The following is an 11,136-nucleotide window of genomic DNA, read 5'->3' on the forward strand; positions in this document are numbered from 1 at the left end:
TTCAAACAAACAAAGTTTATAGAATGGCTAACAAGACCACTTATACCTCTTCCACTTCGATCAGTAACTGTCCATTTTTGCTTTTTCTCTCCTCTTTCCCTGGCTCTTAATGTGTTTCCCACAGAACCCTTTGAAAGTAGGTTATAGACCTTACGGCATATCAGCTTGCATGTCCTGAGAATAAGAATGTTTCCTGTGTGCCCGCACCACCATTCTCACATCTAAGAAAATGCCGTTGATCCCTTAGTACGTGATATCTCATTCACGTTCAAATTTCCCTAATTGCCTCCAAAACGTCTTTTATAGCTGTTTTTTATTTTTAACCAGAGTCAATCCAGGTTCATGCTTTGCATTTGGTTGTTACGTCTCTTTAATATTGGGGGAATTTTTTGGGTACAGTCCTCAGGATATTTTTTAACAATATTGATTTTCCGAAAAGCCCAGGCCAGGTGTCTTGTAGAATGCCCCACTATTGTATTTGTCTGATTATACCCTTGTGGTGTCATCTAACATGGTCCTGTATTCTCCGTATTTCCCGTAAACCGGAGTTCTGGTCTAGAGCTATAATTTATCAGATCAGACTCCTACCAGTGACCATTGGGTTGTCTGCAGAGCCTCCAGGCCTGGGCTCCTAGCCGCCACGTTATTAGGCCTTCCTGCCCCTCCACAGCCCTGCCAGGAGGGGAGGAGAGAGGGTGAAGGGCTAGGTTCTGAGCCTTCGCACACTTGCCAGTGGGGGATTGAGGCCGGCATTTAGGGAGATGTAGGGAGAGGAGAGAAGCCAGGAGCAAAATAGTCTTTGGGGGCTAGATTGTGAGGGACCTTGAGTATTTATTATCAAGGGCTGATTTTACCTTGGGTGCCCTAGGGAGCCACGGAAGAGTCTAGGTAGGGAAGAGCGAGGCTCAGACTTAGGTTTTCAGAAGATCCCCTTGGCTGCTGAGCAGAGAATAGATCAGAGAGGGAGACTGAAGCCAGAGAAGAGGCTGAGGCAGGGACAGGGGCTCAAGGATGAGGCTGGACCACACTGGGGCTGGAGGAGCAGAAAGACACACAAGGGGCCTTGTGGATGGGTGGTAGGCAGAGCCCCCAAAATTCCTCATGGAAACCCCAAGTCCCGGGGTGACAGGCATGGAGGATCTGATCAGGAGCAGCATCTGAGGGATGCTGTTCCCTCATCCTGGCCCCCAAAAACTTTCCCAGGGGAGCCCCACGGCCCAGGGAATCAAGTACAGGGACCATGGCCAAGGGTGGGGATCAGAGACATCTGCTGTGACCCTCTCCCAGGTTTCCGTGCAGTCGCTACACGCCCCCGCCTTGCCTGGCGGTTTTGTTATGCTTGGTTTCCTAATAGGCTACAGGCCGCAGGCACAGGCAGCCCACATCAGGCGCTGAAAAACTGTCTGTGGGATGAACGGAGGGAATGAACTGACAGTGTGTCTCACCCTCTGGACCACTCCCTGGTCCACCCCCAGTGTCCGACTCCTCCCGCAGGCTCCCATCTCGGGGAGGCCCCCCTCCTGCTCCCCATTGCTCTGAGGAGGAAGAACAAACCCCTTCAAATGTCTACATGGCCCATCATCAGTGACTCAACCTTGACATCACTTGGGGAGAGTATTTTTATTTTTTAAGTTATCATATTATAAAAATAGCGCTTTTCCTTCGGTGTACAGCTCAATGAATTTTGACACGCGTATAGATCCATTTAACCCTCACGGCATCAGGAAGGAACAGTCCCGTCATCTCCAAGCACTCCCGTTCCAGCCACACCATCACCCCACCGTAACCCTGATGACCACTGACCTCTTTTCCATCACGCATTTTTGTCTTTTCGAGCAGGTCAAATACATGGAGTCACGCAGAACGTCATCTTTGAGACTGGCTTCCTTCACTTACTACAACGTCCTTGAGGTTCTTCTGAGTTTTTGTGTGTCTCAAGAGCTCACTCTTTTTGCTGCTTGTGTAGTATTCCATTGTGAGGATCCCCTCAGCTTGTTTATCCGTTCATCTGTTGAAGGATAATTGTGTTGTGTCCAGCACTTGGTGAGCTTTTAAAAATCCTGATGTTTGGGCCCCACCACCCCCAGAGAATCTGAAATAACTGGTCATGGGCATCGGGAGTGTCACCAGCTCCCCTGGTGATTAAATGTGCAACCCGGCAAAGACACGCAGCTCCCACAATCTGGCCCCTTCACTTCTCTAACTTAGCTCCTAATCTCCCCTACCCTTCACCCTCTTTTACTCTTCATCGTCCCTCAAACACACCAAGCTTCCTCCTGTCTCAGGGCCTTTGCACTTGCTGCCCCTTAAAACTCTTCCTTTCCTCGTTTGTCTAATTAACTCTAACATGTCATCAGGTCTCAGGATCTAAGCTAATCCCTCAACGAGCCCCTCCTGTGAGGGGAAGTTTTCTAATTTCACACTCGAATGCCAGCCTTGTAGTTCCTGAGACATTCATTTATCTTGGAGGGAACACTTAGTTCAGGTCTCTCCCCTCAAAAGAACGTGAGCATCATGAAGACAGGGGCCACATGTGTTTATGTCATTAATTTATCCCCAATGATTAGCGCAGAACTTGATTTTTGTTGAATGAATGATTTAATGGATTTCTTTGGCATTTGCTGGACAGAGGACTTGAAAATTCCTTCTTGCAGCAATACAAGTGGATTGTGGATAAGACCCACTTTTTGGGGCTGGCCCCGTGGCACAGCGGTTAAGTTCGCACATTCCACTTCAGTGGCCCGGGGTTCACCGGTTTGGATCCTGGGTGCGGACATGGCACCGCTTGGCACGCCATGCTGTGGTAGGCGTCCCACATATAAAGCGGAAGAAGATGGGCATGAATGTTAGCTCAGGGCCAGTCTTCCTCAGCAAAAAGAGGAGGATTGGCAGCAGATGTTAGCTCAGGGCTAATCTTCCTCAAAAAATAAATCAAGATCCACTTCTTGAGTCATTGTGATCTTGCAGGAAGTAGAGGAGACCCCAAGAATCAGCCCCTCAAGAAATCATGACCTGGCCCAGCCCTGGTGGCCTAGCAGTTAAGTTTGGTGTGTTCCGTTTCAGCAACCTGGGTTCAATTCCAGGGTGTCAACCGACAACATCGCCTGGCAGTGGCCATGCAGTGGCAGCAGTGCACACACGAAAAAAAGGGGAAGATTGTCAGTGGATGCTAGCTCAGGGAAAATCTTCATCAGTAAAAAAAAAAAATGAAAATAAAGAAAGAAATCATGACCTGGCAGGGGGTAGGGCAGGGGACAGCAGGGAGAGGTGGAGTTGCCATGAGAGCAGCTGCTGACAGCAGCACTGCTATCCAGGTGCGGAGTCATGGGGCATCCGAGAGGTGGAAAATCTGGACCTGGTGCTTTCAAGTAAAGCCAAGACCCCGAGAGGGGCGGAGACGGACCCAGGTCAATGGCGCCCATAAGCACCACCAGAACCAGAAGCAAATCCTCTCTGGAGGAAGGCGTCCCCTGTTTAAGTTTGCAGGACTCCCAGTGACCAAGATCAAGCAGTAAATTCACACTCAAAAATCACCACGCACACAGGAAAGTAAGCCAGCACGAGTGAGAGCCAGCAGAGCAAACGGCTCGAGGTCTCTGGGGCTGCCAGATCAACCTCCCCTAAGCTTGGCAGCTTAACTTACTGTCCTTACAGATCAGAGACTTGAGCAGGGCCCAGCATTGATGGCGTGTCTCTTCTCCACGCAGTACGAGCTGAGGCGGCTCAATGTGGGGTGGGAGGGCGTGCTTTGAAAATGCTGTACTCACGTGTCTGACCACCTGGTGCTGGCTGTGGGCTGGAAGCTCAGTCGAGGCTGTGGGCTGGGGCCTCAGCTCCTCTCCACAGGACGCTTGGGCTTCTTGACAGCAGAAGTAGAGTGAACATCCTAAGGGAACCAGGGAGAAGATGCACTGCCTCTTACGACACAGCCTTGGAAGCCACACAGTGTCTCTTCCATCGTAGTCATAAATCTGCCCAGACCAAAGCGGGGAGCGCAGAGCCTGTCTTTCAGTGGATAGTCTCAAGTCACTCTGTAAGAAAGGCAAATCTCGGGGCCATCTTTGGAAAATACAATCTGCCACGACAACAAACAAAAGATTCGGACTTGCAAGAATTCAGCTATTGGAATTGTCAAAATCACACTATAACCTAGCCCTTTGTAAAATGTTTAAAGAAATAAAATGCACAATCACAAATATAAGCAAGCAACAAGAGAAAATCAGGAATAACAAAGTGGATTTGAAAAATAAAATGAAACATGGAACTTCAAGAGATGAAAAATGTAGTAAATGTAATTTCCAAAATGAAAATTAAAAACTCAGTGGATTAGACATAGCTCAAGACAGAACTATTGAACTAAAAGATCAGAGGAAATTACACAGCACAGAAAGACGAAGAGGTGGATATATGAAAGAGAGACAAAGATACATCAATATCTACTGAAAGTTCCAAAAGCAGAAAGTTGGGAGAATTGAGGAAAGGCAGTCTTTGAAGAAATAATGGCTGAGAATTTTCCAGAGCCGATGAAAAATATGAACCCACAGTTCCAAGAAGCAAGCATATCCTAAACTCAATAAATAAGAAGAAATCCATTCCTACACACGTTAAAATGAGATTGCACAACATTGAAGATAAGCAGATCTGTTGTTTATCTCTGCATCCTCCAGAGTATAGCGTGGACTAAATGACCCACAAATTCTTATTGAATAAAGAAGAGTATCCCCAGCTGAGATCACAGACAAATTAAACATAAGGAGGTCAAAACAACTATGGTTCATAGAGGAGAAAAGCTTTTCTTTTGACATACCTACCGTAAACAGAAAACTAGGGTTGGGGGAAAATGAAGTTGAAAATGACAGTGTGGGAGCGGGAGAGACCAGGTGGGTCATCTTGAGGGCCTGGCAGAAGAGACAGAACACAATGGGCTGCTCAACAGCAGTCAAGGAAGGTTCTTGAAAGAAGTTCCCAGATGGTCCTTCTGTGAGTGGTCACCCGTTTTGTGGTGAGAGGGAAGGGGGCCTTTAATCTTAGCACAGCGGCAGAGTCCTAGTGGGAGAACAGCTCTGGGGTCAGAGTCCTCTCACTGGTTCTGGCCGGGTCACCTGATGACCCCTAGACCAATTACTGGGCCTGGAGCATAAGATCCTCTGACGGGCCAGATGGGAGGGATACGCCTTTTCATGGAGCTCCAAGTAGAGTGGACCAGACACAACGCTCAAAGGTGCCCTGCACTCATGAATGGTTCTGACGTTCCAGGAGAGAATACACAAAAAGAACTTCGAATGGGGATTGGCATGTGGGAACAGCTCATAAATGCTGTCTGTTTTTGTTGGTTCAATGAGTCAACAGCTTCCTATTACCCTTAGAATAAAGTACAAACATGATAAGATGACCGTCGTGATTTATCCCTGTCCATCTCACTAGCCTCATTTCCTACCACTCCCTGCCTTGACCGTTATTCTCCAGCAACAATTTTAGGAAAATCTCTCCCGGCGCTGTGCTCCCGCGGTCGTCTATGCCTCCATGCCCTGCACAGCTACTCAGCCTTAAATGTTGGGGCTCAGTGACCAATGACCATACAGAGGACACTCCCGCCACTACCACCACCACCGAGTTTTATCTCCAGCACAGAGCCCTGCTGAGCTCCAGACCCCAACACACAAGCGCTTACATAGAATCTCCGACTAGATTGGTTCTTCTCAAACGGGGCGGTACCGCCCCCTGGTGGGAATTTTGGAAATCTTTGGTCGCTATGCAAATTGGAGAGCGTTACACTTTTAGAGGTCAGGGACCAGGAGGGCTAGACACTGGGTCGGCGTCCCGAACAACTTAAAGATGTTCTTTTTTTTTTTTTTTTTAAGATTTTACTTTTTTCCTTTTTCTCCCCAAAGCCCCCCGGTACATAGTTGTATATTCTTAGTTGTGGATCCTTCTAGTTGTGGCATGTGGGACGCTGCCTCAGCATGGCTCGATGAGCGGTGCCGTGTCCGCGCCCAGGATTCGAACCAGTGAAACCCTGGGCCACCTGCAGCCGAGTGCACAAACTTAACCACTGGGCCACGGGACCGGCCCCTAAAGATGTTCTTAAAGGCGTTCTCTGAGAAAAAAAAAAGTTTCTAATTATCTGAAATTATTAATATAACACATAAACTTATGCATGACAAATTTTGGTGTGGTTTAAAATATACTTTTTCTGAAATGAAACTATGGTGTAAGTGGAGTTGAAGATTGTGATTTTTTTTGTTCAGAACAGGACCAAGGGTTGTTCACCATATTGGAAAATCACAATTCCAACCACAATGCCATCTAAGAGATATAGGGAAAAAGTTTTAAGACATACAACACACATGAAGAAATGTGCACATATGGCAAGTGTTCAGTGTGATAAGGTTTCAGAAAGTGATGTCTGTATGACTAGCCCCCAGGTCAGGGTGCTGGTTACACAGTCCCCTAAAAGTCCTGATTGTGCCCCATTCCCATCACTCTCTCTCTCACTCAAAGATGACCACCGGTGACTTCCAATGTCATAATTTAGTTTTGCCTGTTTTTAACTTTAAGCAGATGAAATCATATATTATGTTCTCTTTTGGGTCTGACTCCTTTGGTTCAATATTAAGTTTGTGAGATTTGTCACGTTGTTTATCAGTAGTTCACTTATCCTCGTTGCCATGGAATCCATTGGATGAATATCCAGTTTAGTTATCCATTCTCCTTTGGTGGACACTTGGCTTGTCTCCAGTTTCTTGTAGCAATGAGCTTTCTAGTTCACATCTTTTTGTTCACCTATATAAGCATCTCTATTGGGTGTGTACCTAGGAGTGTAATGATGGGGTTGTAGGGTATGGAGATGTTCAGAATTAGTACATACAGCCAAACAGCTTTGCAAAGTGGGTGTATTAATTTACACCCCCATGAGCACATGGCTGTGCCTGAGCATTTTTGTTTACTTTTGTTTTTCTTTGTTCTTCTTGACCTTAGGGACACCGGACAGATTAACCATTATCCTTGGTTCATGATGCATTCTGGCCCACGGAAAGCCCCCTCTCTGATAGTGAGAAATCTGGCCATTGTTAATATATTTATTGCTTTGATCAATGCCCCTGTATTTACCTGACCTCCCGGCGTGTCTGCTGCCCCGTCCTGGCACCAGCCCTCTACGCTGGGGCTCTGATAGCCTGCACAGCTGCCCTGCTGTGCACACCCCCCAACTCCGCTTGGGCTCTGACACCTCCCCCAGGGCTGTCATGGCTCCCCACTCAACACACACACACACACACTCGTGCAGTCTCCAAGGTTGCTTGAGCCTCACAAAATACCATTAGGACTGAAAACCATTACCTTTTTTTTAACCCTTGCTTTTCACAGTTATGGTGCCCTATGCATTCATCACCTTGATGACTTTCTTTCCTATGTCATCAGATTTGTATACTTTGTTAATGTCAAAGAACATAGTTGTGGCTTTTTAAAAACAGAATCTCTATTTTACATTTTTTTCATTCATTTATTCTCCTTTCATTTTCTTACAGCTTCTGTTTTCTTTGGGTTTATTTTATAGTTCATTTTCCAGTTTCTTAAGACAGTCACTTTGTGACTTTGGAGCTTTCTCCTTTTCTAGGATAAGTATTCAAGGGTATGAATTTCCCTCAAAACACTGCTTTTGGTGCCTCCCACAGGTTATGATAGGTAGCATTTTCATTTTCATCCAATTCTAGATAATCTTCATTTCTTCTCTTATTTCTTTTTATTTTTTTCGTTTTTTGCAGAGGAAGATTTGGCCTACGCTAACATCTTTTGCAGATCTTCCTCCTTTTTTCTTCTCCCGCAACCCCCAAATCCCCAGTATGTAGTTATGTATAGTTGTAAGTTCTTCTGGTTCTTCTTTATGAGCCGCTGCCTCCACAGCATGGCTAGACACATGAGTGGTGTGGTTCTGCACCTGGGAACCGAACCTAGGCCACCGAAGCGGAGCACACCAAACTTGAACTGCTAGGCCATCAGAGCTGACTCTCTTATTTCTTTTTCTTAACCCAACTTGGGCCAGCCTGATTCGGCCTGTCTGAAATTTGGAATAAAGGCACTACGTTTCAGAGTCGGGCAGCTGTGTGGTGCTGGGCTTCAAGGTGCTCTGGAAGCGGGGCAGTCAATCCTGGATGAGCAATGATGATGGACAAGGAGAGCATGGAGGAAACCTGCTGAGGGAAGCAGTCGGAAGGCAATGTGACCAATGAAAAAAGAAAAGAACTGGGCAGATTTACACAACCCGTGAAACCCCGCGGCACTTCCTATTCTTTGCTTCTATGACGGTGTTGTGCACATTTATAATACATATTTTTTATTTTAACTTTTATTTTGACATACTGTCAAACCTATGGAAAAGTTCTAAGAATGCTACAAAGAATTCCAATACACTTCACCCACATTCCCCAAATGTCAACATTTTCCACTGTTTTATCCATTTCTATCTCTGCGTATAAACACATATTATTTTTTCTCAGCTGTCTGAGAGCAAATTGAAGGCACAACGTCCTTTAATGCTACGTGTATGAGCGCTCATTTCCTAAGAATGGGGCACTGTCTGACACCACCGTCGTATAATACAATTAACACTGATACAGTATTATTGTCTACTCTACAAGCCATGTTCAGTTTTGCCAATTGTCCCCACAATACCCTTTACAGAAATTATGTTTTGCCCTAACCCTAAGCCTAACCCCTAACCCTAACCCTAACCCTAACCCCTAGCCCCTAACTCTAGCCCTAGCCCTAGCCCTAATCCTAGCCCCTAGCCCCTAGCCCTAGCCCCAATCCTAGCCCCTAGCCCCTAGCCCTAGCCCCTAACCCTAAACTCTAAACCCTAACCCTAGTTAGTTGTCCTGTCTCTTTAGTCTCTTTGAATCTGAAACAAGTCTTCAGTCTTGTGTTGCGTGACCTTGACATCTGTGGAGATCACAGGCCAGTTATTTTGTAGAATATTCCTCAATTTCGATGTGTCTTTCTCATGATTAGATTCAGGTTATGCACTTTAGTGTGGTGGTCTCATGGTTAAGATTCAGGACTCTCACCTCCATGGCCCACGTTCGTTTCTGGTCAGGGGACCACACGGCCCGTCTGTCAGTTCTCATACTGTGGCGGCTGTGTGTTGTCATGATGCTGGAAGCTTTGCCACCAGGATCTCAAATACCAGCAGAGTCACCCACTGTGGACAAATTTCAGCGGAGCTTCCACACTGAGACAGACGAGGAAGAAGGAGCTGGCCACCCACTTCTGACAAAACCAGCGGTGAGACCCTAGGAACAGCGGTGGGGCATCGTCTGATAGAGCGCCGAAGGTGAGAGGATGACGCAAAAGACCAGGCAGGGCTCCACTCTGCTGGACACAGCGTTGCTAAGAGTCGGAATGGGCTGGCAGCATGACCAACAATGCCCCTAGGTCAGGAATATCATTGATATATCGTTGTATCCTCAGTATTTCAGATCAGAAGGACCTTGATGTCGTTTTGTCCATGACTGGTCATGTCAACTTTGATCATTCGGTTAAGGTGACATCTCTTGGGTTTCTTCCACTGTGAAATTACTTTTTTTTTTTTTTGGTAACTAATAAAACAAATGCTCTTTTAGCTCTACTACCTTTAGTGAGTTTCTGCCCCTTGTAACTTATTCATTTCTGTATCAGTTAACTGAAGACCCATTCAAAATGGCTTAAGAAGGAGGGTAATTTATGGTTGCAACTAACTGAAGACACTATTCATTTTGTCCTAAGGGAGAAGGAGCATTCACAGTCTAGGAGTACTTCTGACTTCAGGTGCCTTTGGATCCAGGGGCTTGGTGTGATCATTGATACCTATATAAATTAAGAGGGGCTAGATTTTCAGCAGACAGAAGCAATAGATGTTTGCTACATTGATTCTGATGATAGCAAAGAGGAAGAAGTAAGAAGTGCATGAATATACCCAAGATACAACATGGTGTTCCTTTGGCGAGCCTTACCCAAGTGGTTCATGTGGTGCTGAGCAAGCCACGGCCTGGATTATCAGCATATTCCGTTCCCTGGCCACAATGATTGGTTCAGGGATGGGCATAAGACCCAAGCTGGGCTGATGAAAGCCCCAGGACTTTCCAGAACTGTTGGCAAAAGAGACATTCTGGCTACTGAGCTTGTGGAATGCCAGTCTAGAACTGTAAGTGGTCATTTTTGTCTTCCAAATGAAGGGTCTACCTGGAAAAGAAGTTAACACAGAAAAAAACAGAACAAAGAGACATAGAGAGATATACCCCTCATGGCTTTTGTTTCAATGCTGGATCCAGCAGAGCTTGAAGCCAACAATACACCTGGGATCATCAGCTATAAGAGCCAATAAATTTACCTTTCCTGCTTTGCCAATGTGGAAACAGAATGTTGTAGGTTTCTTCTTTGAGAAGGAGAAATACACAGAAAAATTCTGCTTTTAAGAATGGAATCATCTTTTAATTAAAGGGAAATCATTTAGCCCCTAATGTATTTGTGTATTCAAGTGCTGTGATGTAAAAACTTATTTTAGTCTGCACTGATAAAAAATAATACATGGACAAACGTTTGAATTTAACAGTCTTGACAATATGATTCATCAGGTGAAAGTGGAGGCCTAAAGAAAGGTTATATTTTGTTCCCCAAGGAAATAGACAGATTTCTCAGTTATCTTTCCTGCTATTCAATACAAAGAATAAGAATTCTCTTGCTGGGCTGCTTTATTATTTATTTTTTAAAATCTCCTTTGCTGAGGTGTAATTTATGTACCATACAATGCACCCATCTTAAGTGTACAGTTCAATGAGTTTTGAGAAATTTATATACCCATGTAACCACCACCACCATCATAATAGGGAACATTTCCATCACCCCAAAAACCCCCTCATGCCCTCTGGAATCAATTCCCTCCTCACGGCCCCAGGAAACTACTGATCTGCTCTGTCACCATAGATTAGCTTTGCTTGTTCTAGAATTTCTATAAGTGAAATCGTACAGTATGCATCCTTTTGGGTCTGGCTGTTTTGATAGTCTATTTACTTTCTCTTTATAGAGTCTATGTTTACATGTTTGTCATAGTTCATACATCATGTTTTAGATAACTGTGGAAAACAATAAAAAAGTAGGACATAG

General features: G+C 45.4%; 1 long non-coding RNA gene across 1 annotated transcript; it reads right to left on the reverse strand.

The window, feature by feature from the left end:
• Positions 1-1,605: 1,605 nt before the first annotated feature.
• LOC139085439 (uncharacterized) lies at positions 1,606-5,673 on the reverse strand. The gene is made up of 3 exons (XR_011543733.1): positions 4,812-5,673; positions 3,768-4,075; positions 1,606-2,008 (listed from the first exon to the last, which is right to left on the reverse strand). It is a non-coding gene; the product is annotated as an uncharacterized lncRNA (long non-coding RNA).
• Positions 5,674-11,136: the final 5,463 nt, after the last annotated feature.

Source organism: Equus przewalskii, chromosome 9 (assembly GCF_037783145.1).
Source record: "Equus przewalskii isolate Varuska chromosome 9, EquPr2, whole genome shotgun sequence".
In the NCBI taxonomy this organism is placed as follows: domain Eukaryota; kingdom Metazoa; phylum Chordata; class Mammalia; order Perissodactyla; family Equidae; genus Equus; species Equus przewalskii.